This window comes from Pristiophorus japonicus, chromosome 2 (genome assembly GCF_044704955.1).
Source record: "Pristiophorus japonicus isolate sPriJap1 chromosome 2, sPriJap1.hap1, whole genome shotgun sequence".
Lineage (NCBI taxonomy): Eukaryota > Metazoa > Chordata > Chondrichthyes > Pristiophoridae > Pristiophorus > Pristiophorus japonicus.
This window is the reverse complement of record NC_091978.1, coordinates 278,293,069-278,305,274: the sequence shown is the minus strand read 5'-3', so window position 1 is coordinate 278,305,274 and position 12,206 is coordinate 278,293,069. Positions and strand designations below refer to the sequence as shown.

Genomic DNA, 12,206 nt, shown 5'->3' with positions numbered 1-12,206 from the left:
GAGGAGGAGAAGAACCCAAGCACTGCATCATTGCATGCCTCACCCACAGTACCAGCTCAGAGAGTGGCACTACATGGTCATTAGAGGTTAGCTTAGTAGAGGGGTCTGCACTGGGTGATGCACCAGAGCCTAGTGAGCTGCTGCAAGATCAAGGGGAAAGGATACCTTGGGAGGGAGAGTTCACGCGTGAGTTCTGCTGCACAAGCCTCAGATAAGGTCCTCGATGGGGAGGGCGTTCACAAGAAGGGTGATGGCCATGCACTCCGACATGATAGATGCAATGACAAGGATGCCTGAGAGCATCGCCACAATGGTAAAGGGCGTGGGGGTGTCCACCTCCAACATCGCACAGAGCTCTGTGCACACCATGAAGCCCATCATTTCCAGTCTGTAGCCGATGGTGGACCCAGAGAGATTGTGTGGATCCAGAACTCCGGATGTGTGTCATGGGCGATGTGGTAGTTTCCATTGCAGCACAAGTAGAAGCAACACAATATCTTGGTGCTGTATGCCACGGTGCTGTCAATGACTGCTGGCATCAAGTCTCAGTCTGTTCTGATGCAGTCTCAGCTGAATGCCATGCGTGCTTTGACTGCTGCCATCGCCACTGGGTCCAGCACAGTCCACCGGGGATCTCACAGTATCGCAGCAGGCCACCAATCTGTGCTCCATCAGATTGGTGGGGATGCTGAGGTGCTGCCCCAGAGGAGTGTCAGTGGAGCAGGAACCTGCTGTCCTCTCTCAGATGACAGCATTCCTGAGCCCAACACTGCCACTCCGCCATTGCACTTGTCGCTGCCTGTCACCCAGCCAGCCCAGATTACCACTGACCAATCTGAGGTTGTGCAGTCTACAGCCGGGCCTTCCAGGCCCAGAGCTGGTTGAAGGCATCCGGCAAGGTCATCTGTAGTCTCTGGCCCTGGCACACAACAGCCTTCCACCAGCTTGCTGCAGCCACTGGGGTCACACTGCGGAGGAGCTGTAGAATAGTTAAACCAAGTGTTAAGAGGGGATATAAGGAAATGCACAAGACTGATTGTTAAATATATTTGTTCTTTATGATACTCTTAACTGTTATGCCATAAATTTGAAATGGAATATTTAATCTTTGCTGTTGTGTCTCATTTCAGTATTGGGGCTGTGGTATGGGAGGACAAATTGATCTGTTGTTGGGGATGTCCAGAGGAACTGGGAAGTGGGCTGGAATTCAGTGGAACCGAAGTCTGATGAGACAGTTGTGGATCGCCTTTGCAGAGTCGCGATTGAGTGGCTTCCTCCTCCGTTGCTGTTGATGCTGCTCCTGCTTCTCCTTATCCTCCTCCTCATCCTCCTCTTTCTCTTGCAGCTCATCCTGCTCCTCCTCCTCCTGAGATGGTGGAACTATGCCTGGTGGCAATGGCTGCGCCCACATGATGGTCAAGTTGTGCAGCATGTAGCAGACGATGATGAATAGGGACACCAAGTCAGCCGAGTTCTGGAGGACTCATCCTGAGTGGTCAAAGCAGCGGAACCATTGCTTGAGCACTCCAATGGTCTGTTCAATGATGTTCCTGGTGGCAGCATCGCTCGCATTATATGAGTACTGGTCAAGAGTGTTGGGGTTACGGAGGGGAGTCATGTGACAGGTGGAGAGCGGATAGCCCTTGTCTCTAAGCAGCCAGCCGTGAGCTTGATGTGGTGGCTGGAAGAGAGCTGACCAATGGCTCTGGCGCAGGGTGAATGCATCGTGGCTGCTGCCAGGATAGCGGGCATTGAAGGTGAGGATTCGGTGTGTGCGGTCGCACACTAACTGTACGTTCAGTGAGAGGTAGCCTTTCCGGTTACGGAATAGCTCAGGATTGTTATGCGGCGCTCGCAAAGCGACGTGTGTGCAGTCACTGGCACCCTGCACAATGGGGAAGCCCGCCATCCTGGCAAAGTCACATGCACGCTGCAGCTGCTTCTCTCTGGTCATAGGGAAGGAAATGTATTCCCTTCTCCTTCTGTAGAGAGCATCTGTGACCTCGCAGATGGAGCAATGGACGCCAAACTGGGAGATGTTTCCGATTGCACACTGGAAGGATCATTTGGCGTAGGAATTGAGTGTGATGGTGACCTTGACTGCCACTGAGAGAGCCATCTTCACCCTGGTCTGAGGCTCGAGGTCTGGTTGCAGGAGATGGCTGAGCTCTGTGACCATGTCCTTGCTGAAGCGCAGCCTTAGCACACACTGTTCCTCAGTGAAATTGATGTAGGAGAACTGCTGCCCGAATAACCTGGGAGGGTAAGGTCTCTTGTTGACAGCCATGTTAAGCCTCCTCCCTCTGTCGTTCCTCTGTTTTGCTGTCATTCTCCATCTTTCTCCCTGTCTTTTTCCCTGCCTTTCTCTCTGACTTTCTCTCTGCCTAAGTTGACTCCCCCTCCGATAGTGACGTCAGAGCAGGAGGTCGAGTGCCAACACAGCCCCCAAGAAACGATATAAATGCTGTTGTTTCAAATCTGTCCTCAATGAAAGACAGGAATGTTTAAGAGTCGGAACACTCCTTCAACTGAAAATTGCTCAAATCTGTGAAACAGCCAGTCTGCATATCTGTTAGTAAGCTGCAAACAGCAATGGCCGACAAAAATGATTTCTAAAGATGGCGTCTTTAAATAGTGCTCCTATAGCCAACTTCCGACTGAAATTCGACACCTGAAGCTGTCGTTGTCAACGGCAGGTGGGAAGATAGGGGGCGCGACCGAATTTAGCTTCCGGCGCGGTAACGGGGCGTTGCGCACTGCGATGCAGAACAGCGGGCGCTACCTGTTCATGCCACCGCAATCCCAATTTAGCGGGAGGTGCTGTTTTCGCTGCACCCAGGCGAAAACTGATTTGTGCCCCTTTAGTGCCCCCCGTGGGCACTATTGGGAATCGCAAAGTACCCGCATGTCACACTCCTTTACTGTTATACTCTAATCCTTTTATAACCAGTGCCAACATACCATTTGCTTTCCTAATTGCTTGCTGTACATGCATGTTAACTTTCAGTGATTCTTGTACAAGAACATCCAGGTCCCACTGAATGCAAACATTTCCCAGTCTCTCATCATTTGGTCCTGCCTCTCTGCGGGAGTGCAGCTTCGAGATCCGTGACACCTTGAAATCTATTTGCCAACATACGCAGTCGAGTAGGCCCTCGATGGTGAAATTTGAGAAGCTCCGGGTCTTGCAGACGCAGTGGAGTAGGCCCTCCCATGTGCAGCTCTGCCGGCCGTCGATACAATTTTGTACACAGTACTTGCCGTGGAGTTCCTGTTTTATCGCGATATCAGCTTTGTGCTTTTCTGCGTCGACATGCAAGCCTGGGCGATGGTGATGACCTTGCTGAGGTCCGGCGTCTCCGCAGCCAGCAGCTTACTTAAGATCGCCTCGTGGTTGACGCCGATCACGAAAAAGTCACGCAACATGTCTTCCAACGCAGGCCCAAATTTGCAAGGCCCTGCAAAGATGTCTCAGGTCGGCAACAAATGCCGCTATGTCCTGGCCTTCTGGACAAACGTGCGTAGAGAAGCGGTATCTGGATATGAAGGTTCCTTCCGTGGTAGAGCACACCATTCTTTGTAATCCTTTTCTGTAGGAAGAGTGGGTGAGAGCAGATTCTTGAGTGCATAGATCGGGAGGCCACAGACGTTAAGAAGAACTGCCCTGCGCTTCTCTGCAGCCTTGTCTTTGTTTAGGTCATTTGCCACGAATTACTGGTCAAGACGATCCGTGAAATCTCCCCAATACTTTCCCTCATTGAATCTCTCAAGAATCCCAACAGTAGTCGATCGTGCTGTGCTCGCCATACTTTTGCGTGGGTTCGTATTTGCCTCGTCGCCAGTTGTAGTGTATGAAATGATACAATGAACTCCATACTGCGAGCCAGTGACTAGGTGTAACCTGGTCATTCTTTAATGACTTCCAGAAGTGAAGATACAAAGGTGAAGTTCAGGTTATATACCAGGCCCAGCACAAGTGTACCTATGACCCTAGGACCTCTGACGGTAGTGCCCCCTGGTTGTGGGCGGACATTATGTACATACGCCTTTGCGAGAACGGGAGCTGCTCAAAGTTCGCCATTGAGGGCCTACTCGACTGCGTATGCGAGAACGGGAACCGCTCAAAGCCCACCAACGGGCGCAAATCCGAGCTCAACGTGTTGGTGTTGCGGGGGCAATCACCGACCCCATCAGTGCCGCTTCAGGCAGTATGTATGCAGAGGGTGTGCGAAGACGGGGCAGCTTCAGCAGACGTGTCCACAGCAGAGCAAGTGAGCTGCGACACACCACGTGGGTGATGATCAATTCAGCGTGGATCTGGTGAGGCAACCCGAGGCATTTGAGAGCTCCGAGGAGGAAGTGTTTAGCGTACGTGCATTGCTAACAAAGAGCCAACCGATAATGATGGAGGTAAAATTACTAACAAAGAGCTAAAAGATAATAATGGAGGTAAAATTAAACGGCGTGCTGGTATCCGTGGAATTAGACACGGGTGTGAGTCAATCGATAATGAGCCAGATTATTTTCGAAAAGCTGTGGGAGACCAAGGCAGAGACCCCCAAGCTGAGTCCGATAAATGCGAAGTTGTGTACCTACACCAAAGAGCTCATCGCAGTGATCGGTAGTGCAGCAGTAAGAGTGTCGTACGAGGGAGCGGCTCATGATCTACCATTAGGGATTATCCCGGGCAATGTTATTCGGTAGGAGTTAGTTCGAGAAAATAAAATGGAAATGGTACGATATCAAAGCTTTGTCATCAGTGGATGATGATTTGTGTGCTCAAGTGCTGAGCAAATTTCCCTCACTGTTTGAACCGGGAATTGGCAGCTTCAAGGGAGCCAAGGTGCAGATTCAGCTCGGCCCAGACTCAAGGCCCATCCATCACAAAGCCAGGGCGGTCCCGCGCATGATGAGAGAAAAAGTCAAGCTCGAATTGGACAGGCTACAACGCGAGGGGGTCATCTCACTGGTCGAATTTAATGAATGGGCCAGCTCCATTGTTCCGGTGTTAAAGAGCGACGGCACAGTCAGGATTTGTGGAGACTACAAGGTCATGATCAACCGAGTTTCAAAACAAGATCAGTACCCGCTACCGAAAGCTGATGACCTATTGGAAACCCTAGCCGGGGGAAAATCGTTCACCAAATTGGATCTAGCATCGGCCTACATGACACAGGAACTGGTTGAATCATCAAAGAAACTTACGTGCATCAACACGGACAAAGGACTGTTTATTTACAACAGATGCCTTTTTGGCATTCGTTCGGCGGCAGCCATATTTCAGAGAAACATGGAGAGCCGATTGAAATCCATCCCCAGAACCGTGATATTCCAAGACGACATCCTAGTCACAAATCGTGACACCGCCGAGCACCTGCACAATCTGGAAGAGGTTCTGCATCGTCTGGACAAGGTGGGACTCAGGCTGAAACGTTCGAAGTGCATTTTCATGGCACCAGAGGTCGAATTCCTTGGACGTTAGATTGCTGCAGACGGAATCGGGCCTACAAATGCAAAAACAGAGGCCATCATAAATGTGCCCAGGCCCCAGAATGTGACGGAGCTGCGTTCGTTTCTGGGTCTTCTCAACTACTTCGGTAACTTCTTACCCAAATTGAGCACAGTATTAGAGCCTTGCACAAGTTGCTCAGGAAAGGAGATGACTGGGTGTGGGGTGTACTTCAAGACAGAACCTTTGAGAAGGCTAGAAATCTGTTTTGTTCCCACAAGCTACTGGTACTGTATGACCCATGCAAGCATCTAGTTTTGACCTGTGATGCGTCTTCCTATGGGGTTGGCTGCGTACACCAGCAAGCCAACGAGTCAGGCAAACTACAAGTTGCATACGCGTCTTGAAGCCTGTCCAAGGTGGTAAGTGCCTACGGCATGGTAGAGAAAGAGGCTTTAGCATGTATTTATGGGGTAAACAAAATGCACCAGTACCTGTTTGGGCTTCGCTTCAAGCTGGAAACCGATCACAAGCCGCTTATATTGTTGTTCTCGGAACATAAAGGTACCAACACCAACGCGTCGTCCCGCATCCAGAGGTGGGTGCTGCCATTATCTGCCTATTGTTATGTCCAGAATAAAGTAATGTGATTGAGTACTGTAGATGTGAGTAAATGTGACCTTACTCTCTTTATTCTAACTCCTGAGTGTTGGTACAGCATGGGAGGCCTGCTTATATACAGTGCTCCCTTGCTGGGATCCCTTGGGACTTCAACAGATACACCCTCTGGTGGCGGTAGAATGCTGGTTACATAGGGTTGCATACATAACACCTACGATTATGTCATTCGCCAGAGACCAGGCACCGACAACTGCGCTGATGCATTGAGCCAGTTGCCGTTGCTCACACTGGAGGTGAAAACGCCAATGTCCATAGAGCTACTCATGGTCATGGATGCCTTTGAGAGTGAAGGGTCGCCTATCACTGCTCAACAAGTTAAGATCTGGACCAGCCAGGATCCGACACTATCGGTTGTAAAATGTTGTGTTCTTAACGGGGACTGGTCAACCATCCCCAAGGAAATGGGTGATGAAACCAAACAGTACAGCCATCGCAAAGATGAGCTTTCCATCCAGTCCAACTGTTTACTGTGGGTTAATCATGTTGTAATGCCCAAGAAAGGCAGGACGAGATTTGTACGGGAGTTACAGAGTACGCATCCCGGTATTGTCACGATGAAGGCCATTGCCAGGTCCCATGTTTGGTGGCCTGGCATTGACTTGGACTTAGAGTCATGCGTGCATCAGTGCAGCACTTGCATGCAGTTAAGCAATGCCCCAAAGGAAGCTCCGCTCAGTCTGTGGTCATGGCCATCCAAACCGTGGTCTAGAATCCACATTGACTTTGCGGGCCCCTTCCTCGGTAAAATGTTTTTTGTGGTGGTGGATGCATACTCCAAATGGATAGAATGTGTGATCATGTCATCCAGCACTTCCACTGCCACCATTGAGAACCTGAGAGCCATGTTTGCCACACATGGTCTGCCAGACATCGTTGTCAGCGACAACGGACTGTGTTTCACGAGCCTGGAGTTTCAAGAGTTCATGAAACGCAACGGCATAAAACACATGAAGTCAGCCCCGTTCAAACCTGCGTCCAATGGTCAAGCAGAGCGGGCAGTTTAAACCACCAAACAGAGCCTGAAACGTGTAACTCATGGTTTCTGCAGACATGCCTGTCACGCACACTGCTCAGTTACAGGACAAGGCCACACACGCTCACTGGGGTCCCACCTGCGGAACTTCTGATGAAGAGAGGCCTCAAAATCAGGCTCTCTCTAGTCCATCCTGACCGTAACGATCATGTCGAAACCCGACGTCAACGCCAGCAGTGGTATCACAACCGCTCCGCAGTGTCACACGACATATCTGTATGTACTTAACCATGGTCAAGGGCCCAAGTGGCTCCCGGGCAATGTTAAGGATAAGGAGAGTCGCCGGGTGTATATGGTTAAGCTCCAGAATGGGCAGATGTGCAGGAAACACATTGATCAAATCAAGCTAAGACACACTGACGAACCCGAACAGTTGGAAGAAGACACCGCGAGCTTAAACAACCAACCAACTCACGTCCAACCATCAGAAGAACCCACTGGTCAATGCCCAGCCCCAAGTCGTGAGAGACTCGGAAAGCACTGGGATTGTACTGAGATGGTCAACCAGGGAGCGAAGGGCTCTGGACCATCTGAACTTGTAATTGGATTTGTGCCAAGAACCGAGGTGGGGGGAAATGATGTAATGTATGTACATAAGGTCTGCCCACTACCAGGGGGCACTACCGTCGGAGGTCCTAGGGTCATAGGTACAGTCTTGCTGGGCCTGGTATATAACCTGAACTTCACCTTTGTATCTTCACTTCTGGAAGTCATTAAAGACTGACCAGGTTACACCTAGTCACTGGCTCACAGTATGGTGTACATTGTATCATTTCATACGCCACAGATACAACTTCGATAGAGGAGGCCAGACTCTCAATAGAAGATTTTATGGTTGGAAAGCTCTGCAACAACACAACACAAATGTCCGAGCTGGACTCCTCCATCCTCTGTGCCAATACCTCGCACAGTTGCTGCTGAACCTCTATCAATCTCCTTTTCATTGATGGACCCCAGGGTTCAACATCTTTGTCCAGCTGAGCAGAGCTTGGAGAGGGCTATGCCCTCCTACACGGACTCTCCACAGCTGTCCCTGCCACCACTCTCCACCCGTGCTCATTTGTGCCGTGCCAACCAACAGTTGACATCCCATCTAACTGTCTAGCAGGCCCTCCCTATGAGGTCGTGTCTGCGCTGGTGCGTGCAACACATATGACGGTGTGCCCTCACTGGGGTGAGCTCCTCTGAGGAGTCCTTATCATCTCTGGGCAGGCGCTTGTTTTCTTTCCATGATAGCCCTGGAGGAGAGAACAGACAGATAAGATTTAGATATGGAACTTTACAAATGTTGAAATATACCTGGTTAAAGTGATCATATTTGGTAAAGTGCTTAAGTCACCTCAAGATGACTTTGCCTTGTAGGAGACGTGGGTCTGAGAGATTAACGCTGTCACCCTGTTCCAATTCACAACCAATCTCACCACCTCCAATGCATAGGGAGACTGATATGCCACTAATCTTCAAAGACTCCTCCTCTGCTGTGTGAAGCTTTACGATCTGTGGTGGTTTGCCTCTGATTCTCAACCTCTCACTGGCTTTCTGTGCTCTCTATCTCCCACTAGGGTAGCACGATAGACCTTTGATTGGCTCTAAGGCATGTGCGCATCTGATGGATGCATTACATTCAGTGAGGGTGATAATCAGGCAGATACATTTGAGGAACGTGCTGACAGTGCCATTTGAGGACGTGTGCTGAGAATTGGGGGAGCTGACTGAGTCGTTCTCAGATTACATCAGGATTGGTGTGAGTGGCAGTGGTGGATGGTGGAAGGAGGAGGTGAGGATGTGAGGAAATAGTTTGAAACAGAACGTTAGGTGCTGATGAAAGTGAAGTGGGTGTAAGGAGCACTGTGAATGGAGTACGATTGACAAGGCAGAGTGCGAGGGGGTGCATTGCAGGATGTAGGTGCCTCTCGAACTTTGCTCACCTTTCCTAACCAGGTTATGTCTTTGAAGCATTTGCGGCATTGGATACACGACCACATTGTGACGCTGCTGCTGCTCACCTCCTGTGCCACCTCGAGCCATGCCTTCGTTGTGGTGGCAGCAGGTTCTTTTTTCCATTGCTGGGAAACAAGGCCTCCCTCCTGGCCCATAATGCAAATATCAGAACATCCACGGACAACTCAGTGAATCTGGGTGCAGCCTTTGCTCTCCTCCCAGCCATCCCAATATTCGCCTTTCACTCCATAATCTTTCCAGCTCCAATCCTCCTCCTCCATTGCATCACTAAACTGGGCCTGTACATAGTCGAGCAGAAGTCACATCAGGCCTGCTCACATGCAGTAGAGATACAAAACCCAGATGTAAAATGATAATCAGTCAGCCCCGTTGAAATCGGCCATTCCTACCTGTCTCTTGATGTTGTACATTAGTCGCCCACTATTGCCACCTGCTCCCCGCTCGGATCCCTTTTCCGTGTTAATATCAGGGCCGACATGGCTGTGGGGCTGATTTTGACTTGTTGCGTAATTGCACTGCCCATCTGATCACAGCAGCGTGACCCCCGACCCTCGGGTGATTGGGCCTCATTAGCTTACAGCCGGTAAGAAACGAATGTCAGCCAGATGCTCTGAAGCAGTTCATTGGTCAGGCAGGGTGGGAAATCACCCTGTGCGTTCCCCAAGCCGGCTGACCATAAGGACCTAAAGTGAGAGGTTCTGCTCTACTGATCCCACATTTTTTAAATGTGGCTGTTTTTTGGAGCAGCCTGGCTGGTTAGAACGCTCCATGCCAGAGACCAATGGGCAGGGCATGTGTGGGGTATGCCTCATCCATTGATACATGAAAGGATTCCTACAACAGACATATGACCTCGACTTAAATATTTAAATAAGACTCCTACCTGTTTCGGTGGGACTGCCAGTTGTTAATTTCAAGACCAGCTCAAAAATGGAGTCAGGCAAGCCTGGAATGGCAAGTAGGGAGGATTTCCTTTTTCATTTGCCTATTGCCCCATTTCCCTTTATAAACAAGGCAATAATGATACAGAAATCAGTTTGTGTCAATGTTTTTCTCCATGAGACATCTAATCTAATCCCTCCTCGATCTCCATAGCCTTTAATATTCTTCCTTTTCAAGTCAATAATTTCCTTTTAAAAGGAAGTATGCTTCAGAAGTGGAATCTAAAGACATGTTCTAACCTCTCCACTATTCTTTTCATAATCATCTTAAATTTGTGGCCTCTCATTATTGTCTCATTGACCAGTGGTAACAATCTAACACTATTTACCATATCATAACCTTTCATAATCTTGAACACCTCTATCATGTCATTCCTTAACCTTTGTAGCTCCAATGAAAACCACCTTAATTTCTCAAGTCTTTCTTCATAATTGTAATCTCTCATCCCTGGTAACAGTTCAAATAATTCCAAATTTAAAGCATACTTACAAGTCAGGGTCTGCAATTAGTAACGAGGTTAAAGAAAAGCCAGGAAAACAAACACTTTCCTAATTATTACCCGTATATACTCGCGTATCATGCGACTTTTGAAGACCTAAATTGTAACCTAAATTTGGGGGGGTCGCATGATACGTGAGATACAAAATTTGCGGGTGTGAAGTGCTGGCCAAGATTAGGCTGTTAGGCTGTTAAGCAGACCGTATCCACGCTGAATCTCGGCATGCTCCAACAATCCTCTATGTAAAGACATTTCTCTTGGTTTCTCCTCTCACTCTCCATGATGGTTGTAAATCGAATATCCCTGGTTGATATTAGTTCCTCGATACTCATGACCAAATCATTAGTTTATGTGGAAAACAAGCCAAGTTCCTGCAGCACACCACTAACTACATCCTCCCAATGCAAAAAAAAATCCATTTGACTCCTGCTGAAATTCTTCTCTTCAGGGGGAGAGAGAGTCGCGGAGGTCGGGGGGGGAGAGAATCGCGGAGGTCGGGGGGGGGAGAGAGAGTCGCGGAGGTCGGGGGGGAGAGAGAGTCGCGGAGGTCGGGGGGGAGAGAGAGTCGCGGAGGTCGGGGGGGGAGAGAGAGTCGTGGAGGTCGGGGGGGGGGAGAGAGTCGCGGTGGTCGGGGGGGAGAGAGAGTCGCGGAGGTCGGGGGGGAGAGAGAGTCGCGGAGGTCGGGGGGGGAGAGAGAGTCACGGAGGTCGGGGGGGGAGAGAGTCGCGGAGGTCGGGGGGAGAGAGAGTCGCGGAGGTCGGGGGGGAGAGAGAGTCGGGAGGTCGGGGGGGGAGAGAGAGTCGTGGAGGTCGGGGGGGGGGAGAGAGAGTCGCGGAGGTCGGGGGGGGAGAGAATCGCGGAGGTCGGGGGGGAGAGAGAGTCGCGGAGGTCGGGGGGGAGAGAGAGTCGCGGAGGTCGGGGGGGAGAGAGAGTCGCGGAGGTCGGGGGGGAGAGAGAGTCGGGAGGTCGGGGGGGGAGAGAGAGTCGCGGAGGTCGGGGGGGGAGAGAGAGTCGCGGAGGTCGGGGGGGAGAGAGAGTCGCGGAGGTCGGGGGGGAGAGAGAGTCGCGGAGGTCGGGGGGGGAGAGAGAGTCGCGGAGGTCGGGGGGGGAGAGAGAGTCGCGGAGGTCGGGGGGGGGAGAGAGAGTCGCGGAGGTCGGGGGGGGGAGAGAGTCGCGGAGGTCGGGGGGGGAGAGAGAGTCGCGGAGGTCGGGGGGGAGAGAGAGTCGCGGAGGTCGGGGGGGAGAGAGAGTCGCGGAGGTCGGGGGGGAAGAGAGAGTCGCGGAGGTCGGGGGGGGAGAGAGAGTCGTGGAGGTCGGGGGGGGAAGGAGAGAGTCGTGGAGGTCGGGGGGGGAGAGAGAGTCGCGGAGGTCGGGGGGGGAGAGAGTCGCGGAGGTCGGGGGGGAGAGAATCGCGGAGGTCGGGGGGGGAGAGAGAGTCGCGGAGGTCGGGGGGAGAGAGAGTCGCGGAGGTCGGGGGGGAGAGAGAGTCGCGGAGGTCGGGGGGGAGAGAGAGTCGGGAGGTCGGGGGGGAGAGAGAGTCGCGGAGGTCGGGGGGGAGAGAGAGTCGCGGAGGTCGGGGGGGGGAGAGAGAGTCGCGGAGGTCGGGGGGGAGAGAGAGTCGCGGAGGTCGGGGGGGGAGA

At 51.5% G+C, this 12,206-nt stretch overlaps 1 protein-coding gene across 2 annotated transcripts in view; it reads right to left on the bottom strand.

Moving 5' to 3' along the window:
- Positions 1–12,206, bottom strand: part of LOC139246533 (toll-like receptor 2) — a 38,888-nt gene that overhangs the window by 19,030 nt on the left and 7,652 nt on the right. Inside the window, exon 3 of one of the 2 annotated variants that reach the window (XM_070871420.1) lies at positions 10,009–10,126. The gene's annotated coding sequence lies outside the window, so the exon portion shown is untranslated. Of the gene's footprint in view, positions 1–8,333; positions 8,390–10,008; positions 10,127–12,206 lie in introns of those variants that run through there. The other variant, XM_070871422.1, reaches the window with a different exon arrangement.